This window comes from Mustela lutreola, chromosome 6, assembly GCF_030435805.1.
Source record: "Mustela lutreola isolate mMusLut2 chromosome 6, mMusLut2.pri, whole genome shotgun sequence".
Classification (NCBI taxonomy): Eukaryota; Metazoa; Chordata; class Mammalia; order Carnivora; family Mustelidae; genus Mustela; species Mustela lutreola.
The window spans coordinates 34,355,126-34,375,464 of NC_081295.1; the positions used below are offsets into that span (position 1 = coordinate 34,355,126).

Sequence of the window (20,339 nt, forward strand, 5' to 3'; positions counted from 1 at the left end):
ATCATGGGTTAGAAAAAGGTTGTGAATTATGGGTTAGAAAAAGATTGTGAATTAATCACTGTAAAACCAAGATGGCTATTTTGTTTTCCCTGATGTTTTAAAATAAACTCTAATTTCCCTCCATAATTAGTGATGAGAAACTCAATCCTCACTTAATTAATTCATCTTAAGAGGATGTTCAATGTAAGCAGGTTAGGTTAATAACCTGTTAATAACCACGGGTCCAGGCACTGTGCCAAGTGTGCCAGTCTTCACAGAACAGTGGGTTCATCTGAACCCTATCAAATTCTGAAAAACTAAAAGTTACATACTCCTTATAATATAGGAGAACCAACCAAACAAACAAAAAAATAGTTCCTATGATTTTCTTTTAAACAAATATGTTTTTAAATATAAGAAATAAACCATCTCTATTCTGATAAAACAGTATTAGAAATTATCCAAGAAACGTAAGAGTGTTCTTTATTTGGAAGGTGGGCAATATAAAATGAAAGATGTATTCTTTATCCAATAAAGCCTATAAAGTAGTTTTTTAAATCCATGACTTACCTAAATGACAACTCCATTTAAACAAATTAGTTAAGAAGAACTTTTAGCCATTCAACTAAGAGCAATAAATAAGATTTCATGATAATCACATGATTCTTTCCTGAGAATAAGCCAAGTCTAACCATACAATATATTGGCTTTCATATATCCTGGCAGTAATGTGCATTATAGCTTCTGTTGGTTTATGATCTTCAAATTCATAAAACACAATGCTGAAAGAAGAGTTCCTTTTTGAACCTTCTGAAACAAGGGCAGCCTGTCAACAAGTTCTATTTCACCTTGGGCTCACAGCTGCAGACATTTCTGAATTTTAAGGTATATAAAGGCACATTTATAAATTGTATTAGGAGTGTTTGATGAATGCCCTTTTTGTTTTTCTTAGATATTATTTATATTCTACCTTGTATGATAGATGCTCTGGAGGTTTGTTGTATTTCTTATAACCATAATATAAATTCACTGAGGGCAACCCCTTGTCTTACTCATTTCTGCACTCTATTTGAAGCCTAGTGATGCCCTATACTTGGTGGGCGATCTTTCAGAATGTCTTGGATAAAACTGATGGTAATTGTTAAAGGATTTCTACGTTATTGAAAGTGATGATGGCTCAAGATCAGAAAAATAAGCTGTAACACCTCCAGTCTTAGAATTTTTTCTTGGAGGGGGCAGAATATCACGTGATTCCCCAGCAACTAGAAGTGCTCATCAAGCACCTTTTCCTTGATTTCTGGAGGGGAGGCTCCAGATACTCTCTTTTGTCCTTGGAACTAAGAGACCAAATCAAAGGATAACAAGGGTCCTATCTCTTTGCATGTCCACCAGCCATTTTGCAGATGATTGTAGGCATGGAGTAGGTATTTGCTGTCTCTTTGGATCTTTTTGTTCTGTGTTCAAAACTAGTGGTACCTGCAGCTTTTTGACTCCTACAGAGCCCATGGCTGGGAGAGGAGTGCTGGACCTTGGATGAGAGGAACTCTGCCTGGTCCTTTACAGACCTGGAGAGGACAGAGTCCCAAGCACTTCTGTGAAGCCCAGCAGCCTGTTACTAAGGCCTGGTGTTAAGACATATGCATCCCTTGTCATATGCATAACATTTCTAAACTATCACCAAATTAATTAATTAATTAATTGAATTTTTAAAAAAGATTATTCGTTTATTTGAGAGAGAGAGCAAGAGAGAGAGAGGGACAGGGAGAAGCATACTCCCTGCTGTCCAGAAAGCCTGACTCAGAGCTTGATCCCAGGGCCCTGGGATCATGACCTGAGCCAAAGGCAGACACTTAACTGACTGAGCCAGCCAAGTACCCCATCATCAAATTCTTAACTTTCAGTTGATTTTGGGGCACAGATAACAGTAACATTTTATAAAACCACTTAATTATTAACATTCTAATTTTTGGTATTTTGACAAAGCTAAAATACATATATGGTGAAAAAAAAGGCATTTATATTCTGCCTTGCAAAGTGGAATATTGTAAATTATGTCCATAAATGGTGCTTTAGAGCAAATGAGATAATATATATTAATATAGCTTAAAAATAATCATGCAAGTATATGCAAGTATAAACATTGCTGAAAAGGAGAGCATATAGGAATGAGAATAATTATAGGTGGAAAATGACAAAATTTTAAGAATATTTATAATTTGTTATCCTAGTAGAGTTGTAATATGTGGTATTGATCAAAGCCAATCTTGGCTTCTTAGCAACTAACATTTCACTTAAAAAATACTTAGAGTCAGGGCACCAGGGTGACTCCGTCATTTAAGCATCTGACTTTTGACTTCAGATTTCAGCTCAGGTGCTGATCTCAGGGTCATGGGACTGAACCTGTGTGGCCAGGCTCAGTTCTGGGCATGGAGCTTGCTTAGGATTTTCTTTCACCCCCTGGCTTTCTTCCCCCCTTCATGCCCCACCTCTCTCTCTTTCTCAAAACACAAACAAAAAAACAAATAAACTTGGAGTCATTCTTGGAGAAACCACAAGACACAATATGATGAATATAGGAAAGATGTACTTTTCACAGTATAGTGAAATTTACTTTTCACTGTCTATATACCCCCTTGTACCTTTTGAATTTTGTTCCAAAGGCATGTGTCTATTTTATTTTTAAAAAATATTTTATTTATTTATTTGACAGAGAGAGATCACAAGCAGGCAGAGAGGCAGGCAGAGAGAGAGGGGGAAGCAGGCTCCCTGCTGAGCAGAGAGCTCCATGCGGGGCTCGATCCCAGGACCCTGAGATCATGACCTGAGCCGAAGGCAGAGGGTTAACCCACTGAGCCACCCAGGCACCCCACTCTGTTTTAAAAATTAAATAAAATCTTAACACAAATCAAAAGACTACATATATATATATACATATATATATGTATATATATATATATATTTTTTTTTTTTAAAGATTTTATTTATTTATTTGACAGAGAGATCACAAGTAGGCAGAGAGGCAGGCAGAGAGAGAGAGGGAAGCAGGCTCCCCGCTGAGCAGAGAGCCCGATGCGGGACTCGATCCCAGGACCCCGAGATCATGACCTGAGCCGAAGGTAGCGGCTTAACCCACTGAGCCACCCAGGCGCCTGACTACATATATTTTCACCTTACTTTCTTGTTCCTAATCATAGAATATAAGGCCTAGAAGAGACAGATTAGTTTCAACTGATTTTATGGATATGGAAACTAAATTCAAAAGGTAATACTCATAGTTACTTTCCAGAAAAAGTTAGGAAAAATGGAATATATCTTCCAAATAATATTTTGTAGGCACTTAATAGAAAATGCCCACATTGCTAATCAAAATGAGTTTTTAAAAATATCACCAACTATTTTATTACCACATCTGTCATTTGCATGAATCTTAACAAGTTTCTTTTTAGACTAGATTACTACTTTGTAATGAGTGACCTCTACAGGACCAGGTTGTTAAATCAATATGAAGAATTTTCTTTAAGATCCGCCAAAATTGATTGCCAGTTTAGTGACCCACTTAAAGAATCTTACATTTACCACCATTTTGGTAATTTTTCACAATTTCTCAGCTCTGCTCTATGTGAACTTGTTTTCTCAAGGATAAAGAAAGTATTAACTTCCACCCCCCAATAAATTAGTTGCACAACCAGTCTTTGCTATAATAGTTTACTCCAACAAAAACAAACAAACAAAAAACTTGACCATTAGATCTAGGAGGGGGAGGAGGGTGATCCCAGAAGAGAATTTTGGGAAACTCAGGAAAAGGAATCCCCTTTGGGTACAATAAGATATTTAGAGATAAAAGTCTCTTAGTGCCCCAGTCATTTTGATATTTGGCCTTCCCTGTGAAAGCATGCTTCTGATCCAGTCCCATTTTGACAGAATCTAGGAGCTGGGAGGGGTTCTTGAAATTCCCTAGTTTGTTCCTCTCATCTTAATTAAGTGAGAAAAACTGAAGTTCGGGCTGGCACATTGTTTTTTAAAGCTGACAAAGTGGTTCCTGGAAAAGCTTCCACCGGAATTCAGATTTCTGGCTGGTGATGGAAGCCATTTCATGTATATAAAAGATTGTATGGAGTGACGGCCTTGGTTACTGCTGTGATTTTTTTTCCAAAGGTGAAAAAAAGTAAAATCTCTCCTTACTTGTATCTGGCACTCGAGGTTTGAATTACTGACCTGGTGACAACCTCCCATGTGTAAGCAGAGAGGTTCATTCTGTAGCTCAAGCCGAGCTGCCATTAGCTGTAGAAAACAAACCAATTATCCTCAAAAGCAAGTACATGTTCCCTCCAACATTCAAGGCAATTCAATTTCTGTTGGGTTTTGGTTCATTATAGCTGTTACTGATTTACTCTGGAGTTGGGACGAAAAATCTAAAACCACATTTGGTTTTATTTTCTGGATCCTCATCTAAAAAAACAAAACAAAACAAAACAAAATGAGGTAGTGATGTGTGTGTATGTGTGGTTTGTATATTTGTGTGTATGTGAATACGCGTGGGTATGTGTGCTGTGTGGCATGTGTGGAGGTGTTTGGGTTGAGAATGGGGGTGCGGGTGGTGCAAGTTGATGTTAACTAATTTTTTCAGTATTTTTGCCTGAAGCAAAATAATCTTCTTCCTACAAGAATGTGATTTTAAAAGACACAAGGCAGAAGTATATCCTATTCTTTGGTGATAACACTAATCAATAATTTCAAATTACCCTCTCGACAGTTTAAAATTCGTTGGTGATAGAGGGGGTAACCATTTGAGTGGTTGTATGGTATTTAAAACCAGCTTTTTAAAAGATTTTTAAATTTTATTTTATTTATTTGACACAGAGAGAGAGAGAGATCACAAGTAGGCAGAGAGGCAGCAGAAAGAGGGGGAAGCAGGCTCCCTGCTGAGCAGAGAGCCTGATGTGGGGCTTGATCCCAGGACCCTGAGATCATGACCTGAGCCGAAGGCAGAGGCTGAACTCACTGAGCCACCCAGGAGCCCCTAAAGCCAGCTTTAATTTAATTTTTATCTGTTCCAGTCTTAGAGATTTAGATTAAGTTGGTTCTCAACATCTATCAAAGGGAAATGACCACAGTCAAAATGCTCACAGCCTCACTGGGTAACTGTGGCTTACACCTACATGATGTGTTGATCTCAGGTGGCTTGTGCTAATTTTGGAGAGAAAGTAAATGGGAAAATCTGTTACCATTCCCTTGGAGACCAAATGTTCATAGTATTAGCTGACAAATATTGGTTATGATTTAGTATTATTTTCATTTTCACCCAAAGCCTCATTCAGTGTGTGAATTTTTAAGGCATGTCAATGTGTCACACACACAGGGGCAGAGAACTTTCCTGCCTGGTTCAGGGCTGTGTCCCTGGCATCTAACACAGAGCTTGGCTCAAACATGTGTTGAATGAATGCAGGAAGAAAGAAGTCAGTTGTTTGGCCACAGAATCTTAAAGGTTTAGAGCCAAAGAGCCACTTTCCTCCCATTTGATAAATAGAGGCCAACCCAGAGTCTTTGGATGACTTGTGTTTGAATCATGCTACTTTCTGTGACCTTCATAATCCAACCTCGTTGGCATAGCATTCCAGATCTTTCATAATCTTTTTTCATTTTTAAACCCAACAATATCCAACAGCTCTCTGAACACAGTGTACTTTAGGTCTGTGGGTTTCACAAAGAGCTCTGGAGTGCCAGCTTGGGCCATCCACGGTACTTGGCAGTGAAGGTAAAACAGGTCTTCCCTGTGAAAAGTTTCCATCCTGGCGTGGGAGAGAGACTCACAGAAAATTTCTTTACTCTGTCCTTCCACCGGATAAGGAATCTGACTCTTAAGTTCTCATGGCTCTCGGTACTCCTCACATACAGTTGGCCTTAGCTCTAGTTCATTATCTTTCGTACTCAACAGTAAATGCCAGGTGGGACAGATGCTCTGTTCCCACTAGACTCCTGGTGTCTGGCATCACACAACCATATGCTGAGTACTCAGTAAATATTGCAGATGGAAGGAATGAGGACAGAAAGGAGAGATGACATGCAGAAATACTTGAACAAACACATGGGGTGCTCTGGAAATTTCTAGAAAACTTCAAGAAAAGCTTCTTCTAGAGCTGCATCATGAAGGTTGAGAAAGGCTAGTCTCTAGGAAAAGGTGGAGGAAGGTTCCTAGGCAGTAAGGAGTCCACAGCACTGTGGAGGTGATGTGGGAGCGTGCCCATGGGTGTGGGCGACAAGCTGGGGAGCACTATGACAGACAGACGCTTGAAAGACCACAGCTGCAGGGCAGGATTTCGACCATAGTTGGATAAGAAAAAAGTCATTCAGAAACTAAATATTTTTACATGTCAGAGCTTTAAAAACTCAGCTATCCATTGCCACGAATATATTTAGCCTACTGTTTTGCTTTCAACTGAAGACCATACTTTGTAAAAGGAGGTCTTTGACATACACTTTTAACTAAAAATCTCTGACTCAGCACTTCCGCAAGTCACCTTGATGACTTAAACTTAGAAGAAGCCAGGAATGCTGCTTTGAATTAAAAATCATGAAAGGGAAAAAAAAAAAATCATATGAGAGCTCTCATTTCCTCAGGTTTCAAAGTCCACAGAAAAAGGACTTTTTCTTTTGAAATTATGGATAAAATGTCCCCACCCCACCCCACCAGATTTCTGGGCTCTCTGATTCTGTTACACTTGAGGAGTGACTCAACTGATAAGTACCCGGGGAAAGGGGGCCTCTCCTTTGTGAGTGAGGGTAACTCACTCTCTCCCCATCACTCTGATGGAAATAGCCAGTGCACCGGCTTCCACTCTGCTCTCCTCCCTAGACACAGCCCAAGGCAGCCCCTCAGCTCTGCCCCAGGAAGGCCACTGTCACTGTGGGAGTCCATGGGCTCTTCCTGCCCTGGCCTGGGAGGGGCAGTCTTTGGAAGAAAACTTTTCCAATTCAGCTTTAGTAACAAAAAATTGATAATACGTGGATTCACATATGACAGCTGTGTCTACTTCTCAGTTGTATTAAAACTTGAAAAGTAGAGATATACGATTAAGTGGCGCTTTCAAATCCACACATATGTTGCAATAAAGGTGGTTTTATTTTTCAGTTTCTTTGTTGAACTATGTATATGTGTATGTGGGGAAAAGGGAGGAGAGAGAGACAGGAATCCATATACTGCTTTTATTAACCAGGATGTTGACAATTGGGATTTTTCTAGTTATGCTAACTTTGTAGTTTAAAACTTAAAAACAAAATGAAGGAATGATTAGCATTATTTTTAAGCTCCTGGCTCAGCCAAAAAATAAACAAAACAATAAATATTCTAATTACCTTGATCAGAATAACTGTTAATTCTTACTTTTAGTGTGTTTGGGAATGTGACTTAACTATTTTCTCTGTAGGTTCTAGTTTATAAGGTTTTTGGATTTCAAGTACCAGTTTCCTAGGTGCAATTTTGGCAATGGCATACATTTATTTCTATTAATCAATTTTTTCAGGTCATTTGGGTTTTCACTGAATTACATCATAAGTGAAATACCGATATATGTTTTAATAAATGATTTATGGTTGAGATGCCTGCTTCTCCCTGTCCCTCTGAACCCCCCCCCCAATTCTACATGCTCTCTCTTTCTCTCAAATAAATGAATAAAATCTTTAAAAAAACAACTTATGATTCACAAAGTGTTTTCATGTATATTATCTGAAACATGATTTTTAAACATTTTAGTTTAAGAATTTGTTTAACATCTAATGAACATCTAATGAACATCTAATGAAAGCTATTTACCTCTTCTTAAGAACATTTATCTATGCATGTTCTCACAGAAGCTTCTCAAACCTGGTGAAGCCAAAGTTCTTGGAACCAGGCTTCAGATTAGAGGTTGCCTTCTTAAGCCCAGGGAAGAAAATCTAGCCACTGCTTGTGTCTGTATGGCCTTTGACCTAAACTTAGCTTTTACATTTTTAAATGAAGAAAAAAACCCATAAATCCAAAAGAAGAATACAATGTTTTGACACGTGAAATGATAGGAAATTTAAATTTGTGCCCATAAATAGTTTTAATGGAACATGGCCACACTTCCATTTACATACAGTCTGTGACTACTTTATTTTTTTTAAGATTTTATTTTTATCTTAAGTAATCTCTATATTTATTGTCTGGCTCTTTACAAAGATGTAAAGTTTCAAAGTATATTTGTGTTTTTTAGTTCTATTTTGTTAACTACTAAATTGTGTCTAAGTTTAGGATTTGAAAAGGACTTCTACAGGCTGCTTAAAAGAATATGAAATTATTTACCAAATGACTTTAAAATAATACTAGAAGTCGCTAATATGGTGTTTGGAAAAGTATTTAATGATGTGGCAAAATGGTTCTGATATTGCTCTAAATAAGAAAAAGAGTATGAAGTGAATAATTAGTGTGATCGCAACCACATAAGTACCATTAAAGAATAGAAAACAAGTTTAGAAGAAAATACACTCAAATTCTAGGCCTCTTGATTGAAGTTATGGATTTTTAAAAACATTTTTACTGGCCAGTACTCTATAGAAATTGTACAATGTATCCTTTGATAATAAGAAAAATAAAATATTGAACAAAGTTAAGAGTACAGTTGTTTAAAAAAAAAAAGTTCAAAGATTAGAATCTTCTGTGATAGTATAACTCTAAAAGTGTTCAAGAGAACAGATTAATAGAGTGAATGTAATTATAGGACCAGAAATCATTTTTAAAAATTAAGTCTTACTTCATTTAGGTAGCATGACAGCTCAATGTCAGATGCTTTATTTTTCTCGCCATGCAAATTATACCCACAAATCTGCTAAAGATGCGTTGGTCTTAATGTTAAGACACAATTTCCCACAAAACTGAAGCATTGTGAGTTCTATCCTGAGAGGCGTTTGGTCAAAATGTATGCTAGACCATTCTTTGTTCAAAGAAGACTCAGGAAATGGTCATCAACGTAATGCAGAGATTCACGCTCTACAGAAAACTGAACGGTTGACCCGTTTCTCTGAGGTGCTACGCTGGCTTGGTCTGCTTGATGAATGAGTGAATATATGAATGAATGAATGAATTACCTTTATGTATGACTTTTTGGCTCTGTAAAAAAAAAAAAAAAAAGATTAATTTTTTTTTAAAAACATGCTAGGAGATCAATGACCATGTTAATTAAATTGTCTTATGAACAGCTATAAGGAAAAGGAATCTTAAAGAGAACCGGATCAAGCTGGGAAACAGGAATCCCAGAAGCCTGTTCTGCACCATCTTCAGTGCTGTAATTGTGATTAAATTGCAAATAACCTCAGAAAGTGTATTGTTAAATAACATGAGGGGAGAATCTGATACATCAAAGTGATCGACTGAAAAATAAAACTCGGGATCCATTTGGTGAATACTGCTCTGGCAGAATAAACAAACAAAGGAATATCTCAAATCTTTGCTAGTAGCAACAGAATTGTAGCAGAAGAATTTGAGAAGAAAGAAAAATTAAAAATGCCTTTGCTCTAATACAAAATTCTGTAAAATAGGTGTTTGTATTCCATCATTGAGGCAGGGAAGCAAACTCATCTGCCTGAGTTCACAGGGAACTCAACATGGACCAGACTTCAAAGTCTTGACTCTCTTCTCTGTATCACACTATCATCATTTCATTGACTTACTAACCTTATTTATTTTATATATTTGAAACATTTTTTCTCCTTTCCATTGTGTTAACAGTCCGACCCAGAGCAGCATTTGGAGTGTTACATACGATATTTCCCTTTTCTCAAACCAGATCTTAAAGCTCTCTGTTCCCTATCTCCATTTCTCATGTTACAGGTCTTTGGAAATGCATCTATAAAATGCACTCATTCTTGGGGCGCCTGGGTGGCTCAGTGGGTTAAGCCACTGCCTTCAGCTCAGGTCATGATCTCAGGGTCCGTGGATCAAGTTTTCTGTAGAGCGTGAATCTCTGTGTTATGTTGATGACCATTTCCTGAGTCTCAAGCCCTGCATCAGGCTTTCTGCTCAGCTGGGAGCCTGCTTCCCCCTCTCTCCCTCTCTGCTGCCTCTCTGCTTACTTGTGATCTCTGTCTGTCAAATAAATAAGTAAAACCTTTTAAAAAAAATTGCACTCATTCTTTACTGATCCCTGCAACCTGCAAAAGAGTGTGAGACGCTAGAAAGTCAGCAGTAATTGCCGCAGTCCTTTACTCTAATGGGACAGATTGTCTTATAGGAGATACAGATAAAAAAATGAGATAATCTGAGACCAGAGGGCACCCTGGTGATGTGAGCATATTCAAAAGTGGTATGAAGTGTGGACTCGGATGGAGGATGGTCTGTAAGTACTTCCTGGAAGATACATCATCTGAGCTGAGATGTAAATTAAGAAGAGCGGGACCGAGTTGAGTTAGGACTGTGTGCAGAGGGCTCTGCCAAAAAGTGCTATGGGAACTTGACATAAAAGAGGCATTTGCTCTATTCTTAATTTTCTAAAGGTCATTCGGTATGAGTGAGCAGTACTGTGTGTGTGTGTGTGTGTGTGTGTGTGTGTGTGCATGCGTGTGTGTGTGCAGTAAAAACTGGTTTGGAGAAGAATGGAGAGGCTAAGTGATTGAAGGTCTTGACTAATGATAGTAAGTAGCACTTAACACTCTGTGCTAGGCACTGCAGCAAATAATTTTAATATAACATGTTTATTCCTCATAAAAAACCTAAGAAAAAGGTATACCATCATGATCTCCATTTTATATACAAGGCAAAGGAGACACACAGAGGCTAAGTGACTTCAAGTTCTTCGACCAAGTGAGTGACACACCTAAGACTTGAGCTCCAGACAATCTAGCAGGAGAAGCATGGTCCTTCAACGAGTATCATTAGCTTCACCTGGAAGTCTTGTTAGACATGTAAAAATTCAGGCATCGATCCAGACCTATAGAACCAGAACCTGCATTTTAACAAAGACCAGGCTCTACCGGAGCACCTTAATGTTTGGAGAGATCTGCTGTAATCCCCTAGACTCTATTGTTTCTCTTTAACCTTAAGAAGGAATCTGGACATTATCTTAAGGTCAATGGAGTATTCGGGAAAAGTGTGAAGAAAGAGGTTGGCAGAATTAGATGTGTTTTTAGAGCAATTGTTTGAGATCAGTTATTCTGGCTTCAGTATGGAGAATGCAGTAGAAGAGGACAATTCGGAGGCAGGGAGACCAGTGAAAGGGCTGCTATTCACCGAGTAAAAGAAGATGGCAGCCTCGAATAGTGTAGTGTTAGTGTCAGAGGAGAGGCCTTGGTAAATAAATAAACTTGGAGATTCTTTGGGTCTCCAAAGATACATGAATTGAGGGAGGGAGGAATTCCCCCATATTTCTGGCTTGGGCAGCTGGTTTCATCATGGTATCATTTACCATGGAAGAGTATACTTTAAGGAATCAGGGCGGGGAGCAGGAGAGAGAAATGATGAATTTAATTTTAGATTAAATCGTGAGATTTGAGACTTTGGGGTATCCAAGTAGAGTTGTTTAGCCAGGACTAAAGAGAGCATTGGAAACCATATAAATGACAGGGAAACCATATAAATTACTTGAGCATATTGGAAGGGGTCTTAGAGAAAGTCCTCGTTGTTCCTGATGTCCCTCCCTCCTTCCCCATTTTACTCACCAGCCCCAAGCCTACTCTACTCAGTTCTGATTTCAGCAGACAGTTGGACACATAGGTCTTTAGCTCAGAAAAGATATCTCAGATCTAGATTTTTGGGTTCGCCTATAGAACAGATGATAACTGAAGCAGTGAAATTGCCCAGGAAAAGAAAAGGGAGTCCAGCATACAGGAAGAAGAAGGGGAACCTGCAAAACAGACCAAGAAAAGTGGTCTTAGTGGGAGAGAGCACCATGAGTTTGGTATCATGGAAGCCCTGGGTGAAGAGTGTGTCTCAAGGTGGGGAAAGTGGAGAAGAGTGTGAAATTGATTTGAGATACTGATAGGTAATGAGAAATGTCTGCTGGATTTAACAATATGCTAGTGATTGATAACTTTCATGAGAACTGGGGAAAACCGGTGAGAATGAAAGCCAGACTTCAATAGATTGAGAAGTGAGACTCAGGAAGTAGAGATTAATAGAGTGTAGACAAATTTTCTGGAGCTTGATCTATGAAGCTGAGGGAGAGGGGAAGTGTAAGAGCTCAGTCATGAAAGAGAGGCATTTTAAGATGGAAAATTTGAGCATGTTTAAGTGCTGATGGAGGGAGCCAATAAAGAAGGGAAGGTTGAAGACAGTGAGCCTTGAAGTGTAAGGTATACCCTGTTAGGGCACTGGTTTGGCTCTTCCTTTTAGGTTCCAGTGTACCGATAGGTAGCAATGGAGAGTTAGGAGGATGGTCAGAGAAAAAGGAGGACATCTCTATAGTCATCTATTCCACATCCTGGGGTCCTCAGTGGGTTAATCCTATTCCCCTTCCATCCTAAGCCTTGTTCTCCACAAAAGGAACTGTTCGGCTACTTGAATACTCCATTTTTATTTCCGTGACCCGCTGTTCAGGACAAGTATGGCCATGAATTCACTAAGCACCTGCTTTAAAAATTAACCCTTAAACTGAAATCCTTGCCTTAGCCTTACCTGTCTTCAGGTGAGGACAGTTTAAAGAGACAGTTTAGGTGTTCTTCCACCCTAAGACTTCTGAAGATTTTGGTGAACCCACTGGCACCAAGGTATGCCTAAAACTGAAGTTTCTGCTTCACAGAAAATGTAGTTCATAATCAGGACCTCCAAGAATACTCAAGGACAGAATTCAGGGGTCTGTCAACCCCACAAATGTCACTGAAAAATCTATTTGCAATAGGCCTTTTTTGTTTGTTTGTTTTTAGAAGAGAGTACACTGATTCTGTCAGATTCTTTTTTTTTTTAAGATTTTATTTATTTATTTTTGACAGAGGGAGAGAGATCACAAGTAGGCAGAGAGGCAGGCAGAGAGAGGAGGGGAAGCAGGCTCCCCCCTGAGCAGAGAGCCTGATGCAGGGCTCGATCCCAGGACCCTGGGATCATGACATGAGCCGAAGGCAGAGGCTCAACCCACTGAGCCACCCAGGCACCCCTGATTCTGTCAGATTCTTAAGGGCACCTATAATCTGTGGAGACAAATAAATGCCAAGCTGATCATTTCCAGGGCATCAAAAGGTAACCAAGAAAAATTATGACAATCACAGAGGAAAAAGACAATTACGAGAGCCCAGAAATACAAGTCTGTTGAACTGATATCTGACTCAGAACTCCTCATGCGAACCCAAGGATTTGGGTTTCAATTGTAAAGAAATCATGTTTCCTAGATTGAAAACATAAAAAACAAATCAGAGCTTTTCCAACGTGTTCTAGATGAACATTTATTTTCAATATTACAGTAGAAAGTTACTAGGCTTGCCTAAGGAAGGCAAATTAATCCACCTTTATTCAAAATGTTGTTGGCAAGTATAATAAAAATAAGAGGTAAACTTGTCAGTGAGGTGATGTGACATTAAGACGCAAATGTGCCCCTCTTGGTTAGGTAGAACAGACTCAGAACTGGCAACTAATGATAACATGTGGAAATAAATAGAGCAAGTGTGGAAAATAGACGTGGGTGTTTACCTTCCCCATCAAACGATTCGGAGCATGGCTTCAGGCATATATCATAACAAATATGGTAAGAAATACCGTGTATGGAACATTTTTGCAGTGTTTGTGTTAAATATTCATCTATAGCCTTCGCTAATGAAAACACTAGAATTTATACATGACGATATTATGGATGTGAAATGACAGCTAAAGTGACTTGAGGATTTTCTTACATTTTATTTATCAGGATTACACATTTTATTAATGATTCTTTTTAGTTTCCACCTTTCTGAAACCCAGACTGACAGCTGAGGGCTTGCATTTGGTTTTTCAAATGGCTGACAGACTCTGAAGGGAGTCTGACTATATACTGGGAAAAAACATAAACACATGTGGGATGCACGCTTTTGCGGCAGTAACCGTTTGCTTCAGGAAGCAATGCTTTCGATTCCTGTACTAGGTTATATATTTGTGTGGGCCAGACACACAGACATTTCATCAATCTCTGAAAACCTCACATTAGGAATGGTGTTTAAGCCTGCATCTGGAAAGTAGGCAAATTTTTCTTGAACATAGAAGGAATCTCACTAATATTTAAAATCTGTAAGTGGCTTTGAATTGTGCTGTGGATATATAAACCCAGCCATAAAATAACCACAGTAATAAAGTTAGTCATTCAAATAAGTTAAGCCAAGTAAATCCCCGGAATCCTGCCACCTCCTTTTCATGGCAACAAAGCTACACATACCCCCATGTGTAAAGACCACTTTCAGAACAGAGGCGACAACTCGAAAGAGTTCTCTGACCACTGTATAACCTCCGCATGCATATTATTGAAATGAGACATCTGAAAAGCTCATCTTATAAAATTTGACAACTGTTGGCTCAAGTGGCTTTTGAAGAGTTTCTAAGAAACTTCAAGATACGCACTTACTTGCCAAGTAAGAATTTTCTCATAAGCAGTCACTAGAATGTTTATAAGAATCTCTCATACTTAAAAAAACAAAACAAAACAAAAACAACAACAACAAAAAAAAACCGAAAGCCGAAATACCACATAAAAAAACTACAAAGGAAATATTACAGAAAAGAAAACAAAACTTACTTTTTCTCAAGGCTGCCTTTTCCTGTGATTTAAAGAGTATGAAAGGAGAATATGTGATGATGATTTTTGTCCTCTGACACTTTCAAATGTCAACTCCAAAAGGAACAGAAAGGACCACCAGAGCTATCTGAGGGTCCCTCCCAACTGCAGCTTTTTCAACTTTGTAGGAGGAAATGGGAGAGTGAGTTGGTTTCCTCCAAGTCTTGTGATGTGCACGGAGCTGACTCCTACTGGGCTGGAAAAGCACTCCCTGTCAATTTTTACGTCAAATTGTGAGGAACAAATTCTCTGCAGGATATCCTTAAAGGGAAATCCTGCCAAAATGAGTACTTGGAATATCTGGGTAAGCCCCCAAAAGTTTAAAATGCAAGTGTATATACAGACAACTCATATACATACACAAGAAATTCCCACTGCTTAGGCTAAATTAAGGGCATATTTAACTTTTAAAAATTTCCAAAATGATGATATACTTTCTTTTTCCTTGATTAATATATTTTTTTAAAAATTTTGTTTTGTCTTGTTTTCTGATGACTCTCTGAACCTACCTTTAGGTTAGAAATGGTTGCATTACAGAGCTTTTCTGTTGAACTCTCTGGAAAGAGATGAGGCCCCATGTTCTTACCTGCAGAATTTTTGGTGCTTGAGAGATTAACCTTGGGGTATGGCCTCTATCACTGCGTTCTTAGGAAATTTGAGAACTTAGAGCCTTGGATTTGACTAGAATAACTGCAGGTTGTTACCTGCTTCCCGAACCTCACTGTGGACTCACCATTCCCTGCTTTTGCCTATTGCCCCGTGAGCTGGCAACAATTGTTATGTCACGGCATGGCTGTGTGACTTCATTTAAACAGAGACTTGTCTGGTCTTTTGAAGTCTTTGATTAAAAAAAGAGGAAAAGTGGATTGGGATCCCTGGGTGGCTCACTCGGTTAAGCTTCTGACTTTGGCTCAGGTCATGACCTCAGGACCTCAGGATCAAGCCCAGCATCCGTATTCTTGCTCAGCGGGGAGCCTGCTTCTCCCTCTGCCTACCGCTCCCCCTGCTTGTGTGCGTGTGCACTCTCTCTCCATCCCCTTCTCTCTCTGACCAATAAATAAATCTTTAAAAAAAAAAAAGTGGATAGAGATTTCGAGAGTTGAATCTAAAGAAATGTTTGAATATTGAACTAATCTAGGACAGGAATTTTCCGTGGGTCAGTTTGATCCATAAAGCAAATACGGTTTGTTCCTAGAATCTCTGCTTGAGGCTGTTTCTTCATTTTATAAGATGGGGTGAGAGGAGAAGTGTCCTGCCTTCACCCCATTTATTCCCAGACAAAAACTGTTCTTGTTCTAAGTGCTAACGGAATTACACACTAATATTTTCTGAGATCAAACTCAGGTAGATACAATAAAAAAACTTGAGTTAGGGAAATGCAAAGCCAGTCAAGTGTGCGCATTGCTATTCACTTGAATTCGATGATTAAGATATGAAAATGAAAACATGAAAAAAAAAAAAACCATGGCAAGCAACAACAACAAATCGATTCAGTGAGAGAACACGAATACATTCAACTAGTGATAGATTTCAACCCTCGTGATACTACTGCTAGCCGGGACTTATTTTTATTCTTTTCAGGGTGAGGAAGTGGAGTCTTGGAGATATAAAATTGCATATGTTCCCACCTAATTATGGGGCCATCATCCTTTGTTTACTCCTATGCTTCCCGAGAGGGTGATCTACATTCACTGATAAAACTTCTGATCCTGGGGTGCCTGGGTGGCTCAGTGGGTTAAAGCCTCTACCTTTGGCTTAGGTCATGATCTCAGGGTCCTGGGATTGAGCCCCGCATCCGGCTTTCTGCTCGGCGGGAAGGCTGCTTCCCCCCTCTCTCTCTGCCTGCCTCTCTGCCTACTTGTGATCTCTGTCTGTCAAATAAATAAAATATTTAAAAAACAAAAAACAAAACTTCTGATCCTTCTGGTTCCTCCTCAGACAGTTGCATTAATTCTTCCCCTTGAACTACTCCACCAAAAAAGCTTCATTAAGTTCGTAAAAGGGAGTTGGGGGAAATTGGAAGAGGAGGTGAACCATGAGAGACTATGGACTCTAAAAAACAATCTGAGGGGTTTGAATTGGCGGGGGGTGGGGGTGGGGGTGGGGGAGGAGGTTGGGGTACCAGGTGGTGGGTATTAGAGAGGGCACGATTGCATGGAGCACTGGGTGTGGTGAAAAAATAATGAATACTGTTATGCCAAAAATAAATAAAAAATAAATTAAAAAAAAAAAAAAAAAGGTCTTAATGAGCACTTTAAAGGGTGCTGTCTTTAACCTTACCTGAAATTTCTCGTCTTTGGCCCTATTTCTTTTTAAAATTTGCTCTAGGGTTCCCTAAGTTACACGCTCCTGATTTCCTCCTTGTTCTTTAGCCTCCTCTCCCTTTATTCATCTCACCCTTCCCTAGAGCTTCCTCCTCAGGTCAGCAGGCTTCTCTGCACACTCTCCATGGCACTCCTGATGGAAACCATTAGCGATTACATGACTCCCAAACCTGTATTCTCACTTGCTCTGTAAGGTTCCAGACCTGCCTCCTGCTGGCTGTTGGCTTTGTCTACAGGTCCTCATGCACCTCAAACTGCAAAGTCCCTAATACATCATCTCATCTTCTTCTCACTCCAAACCTGCTAGTCTACTGGCGTTCCTCCTCAGGGCATGACACAGTCATCCAAGCCGTCATCTTAGACCGTCTTCCCTTATTCTGCCCCAGCCCCATTATTTATCCCCAACCCCAACTTCTGCTGGTTCTCCTTTGTTAAATCTCCCCTTCAAGTCTGTCATCATCCCTGCATTCTGGTGCTCACTTTTCTCCCTTGCATTACTGTAACAGTCTTGAAATGGTCAGTATCCCCTCCTGTCATTTCTCTACATCACTGTAAAACCATATTTTAAATTTATCGGTTTATCAAATTATAAAATACATGCTTCTTGCAGAAAACTTGGATTAAGATTTGAAACAAATAAAGTTTAAAATGACTTGCAATCTAAAAGAGTCACAACCCAAATCTCTTTAGAACATTTTGTATGCATGCATAGAACTATACAAGGAAATGTTTATGTAAATGTACTTATGCAAATGTTTATACAGTATATTTAATTAGAAAACCAAGACGACATTATATATATAGTTCTGCATCCTTTTCTACTTAATATACTGTGAATGATCTTCCAAATCAAACATTTTAAAGTGGTTATGAATTAAGGCTGCAAAATAATGAAACACATGAAATATATTGTGGAATTGTGCCCTTCTGTCTCTCTGATTTGTTTTCTTCAACACCAGAACTTACCCTGAGCGTTTATAATGTATGAATCACAAGGACTTAGATTTCAGTGAGAAATGGGGAAGGAGAAAAATACAGAACACTCATTTTAAGTTCATTTACGTTCATTAGATACTATTTAAACCACTATGTATTCTGTACTCACTATGTGTCCTGCCTCCAAGCAATCTATAAGTCTACGTGATAGAGTTAAGGTACAGGTATATTTTAGGTGAGTAGATAAGCTCAGTAGGAAAGCAATTTGACCAAGCACTTTTTCTTCTTCACATTGAATGACTAGAAATGTAAGAGAAAACCTTTGGGAACTTTGTCTTAGCTTGACTAGTCAGAGAAAGGTGTTTTTGTTTGTTTGCTTGGTTTCGTTTTGGTGGACTGTCATCTGAATAAGCAAGAATATTTCAGAGCCAAGAAGACCACCTCATTTCTTTTTGACTACAGGTTGGGAAAAAGACTCCTACATACTAAGTCCCCATTTTACTTTTCAGATAGGAGAGACACTGATTTCACAAATACTGTATTTTGGTAATAAAGTTGTCAAACTGCCTTTCAGAATGGGTGCTCTTTCTAAAAGACAGATCTAATTACCTTACTTTCCTGCTTAATTAAATCCCGAAAAGGTTCCCCTTATTTTCAGGAAAATGGCTAAACTTTCTCGCTTAGTATACATATAAGGAATTTCAAGATCTCTCTCTGGTCTCTTCAGCTTCATCTTACCCTACTTCCCCAGACCATTTTTCATATTTCTCATACTTAGGGCTTCCGAAGTGTCTATTTCATGTTAGTTCATGTTTTAGTACTTCCGGATCTCTTCTGTCCCAGAAACGCCTGGCTGCTTTCCCTTCCCCCATTTTCCCAAGGCTGGTCCTCCTTTTCTTTCAGGACTCAGTTCAGGAGGTGATCTCTAGTCTGTTAAGTTCCCTCTCGCTGTCAAAGACATTTGACTTTCATTTCTTCCCCCACATCACCCTCTGAATATTTCTCTCAAAACACTATATTGAACTACAGTTGTTGATTCTTGCCATCTCCTTGAAAACAAGGTGTATTTTTAAGATGTACATTGGTACTTCTAGTACTTGGCAGTCATACCTGCATCCAGGATATTGTTGCGCCAAGGATTTAAATTCCCCACGTCTCCCCTTTCTTCTATCACACAACATAACCCCTTCCTGCTCTTTAAACACACATCAAGGTTAAGTCTTATTGCTAATCACTGAAGGGAAATAGAGGTACAAATAGAGGCAAGCCTGGTAAAACAAATAAAACACAACACTGAGAACTTATAAAAATTTAATACATGTCCAAAGTAATTATTCCCTCTCGTTTGGTGATGTAAATGAAATAAACACTGTATTTCTGAAAGCCTGAAAGTCAAGGTTTCTTTTTTCGATGGTTTGGAGTAAGTCTCTCTCTCTTGGGTTCTATCTATTTATGTAGTGTGGTCTTCAAGGTAGAACAACTTGTGTGACTCCTTAGGCCACTTTTTTTTTTTTTTTTTTTAAAGATTTTATTTATTTATTTGAGAGAGAGACCGTGAGAGAGAGCATGAGCGAGGAGAAGGTCAGAGGGAGAAGCAGACTCCCCTTGGAGCTGGGAGCCTGATGCGGGACTTGATCCCGGGACTCTGGGATCATGACCTGAGCCGAAGGCAGTTGTCCAACCAACTGAGCCACCCAGGCGTCCCTCCTTAGGCCATTTTAATGGCCACTTTCATAGTGGTCCCAGATTTCTGTGGAAAATATCCCAGAGGAATTTATCTACATGTTTCTTTCATCTCCTATATACACTGGGGTAATGGCTTCATTGGTATTAGTCAAAGAAAGCAAACCTTCCATTAACCCCACCCTCTACCCAACTCACTTGCTAGTCCTTGATAGAAATAAAGTCCCATTTGGCTCTGGGTTGAGTAGCATTCCTGGGGAAGGAATGAACTAACTGCTCTTCTCAATCTATACACTATACTATCACGGTTGCACTTGGACCTCATCCTTGGTGCTTTATGGTCTGACTAAAATATATTCTCTAAAGAGTTCCAGATGGTTCTATATTCAGTTTAAGCAACTTCTACACTTACTCTAATCTAGTATTAATGTCTTTTCTGAAAATTCACTGATTTTGATAAGATATGCCACTGTTCATTGAATTCTTCTGATGACCAGAAGTGGGTTTCCCTCGACTCTTCAGAAACACATGGTCTGGAGACAGAAACATGAACCTGTTATTCAAGTATCTCTGTTGTATCTGCAACAGTAGGAAGTAGCAGATATGAGAGTACAGCTGCACATTTGCTGAAGTTCAGCTAACTGAAAATGATTTACTAAGGTGAAATGGTTCACGAATG

General features: G+C 39.0%; 1 protein-coding gene across 6 annotated transcripts in view; it reads right to left on the bottom strand.

Moving 5' to 3' along the window:
• Positions 1-15,460, bottom strand: part of FHL5 (four and a half LIM domains 5) — a 48,380-nt gene extending 32,920 nt beyond the window's left edge. For 2 of the 6 annotated variants that reach the window (XM_059177049.1, XM_059177044.1), the window contains exons 1-3: positions 15,304-15,460; positions 5,139-5,166; positions 4,195-4,260 (exon numbers count right to left, since the gene is read on the bottom strand). The gene's annotated coding sequence lies outside the window, so the exon portion shown is untranslated. Of the gene's footprint in view, positions 1-4,194; positions 4,261-5,138; positions 5,167-14,678; positions 14,916-15,303 lie in introns of those variants that run through there. The other 4 variants (XM_059177048.1, XM_059177050.1, XM_059177047.1 and 1 more) reach the window with 4 other exon arrangements.
• Between the last annotated feature and the right edge of the window lie 4,879 nt (positions 15,461-20,339).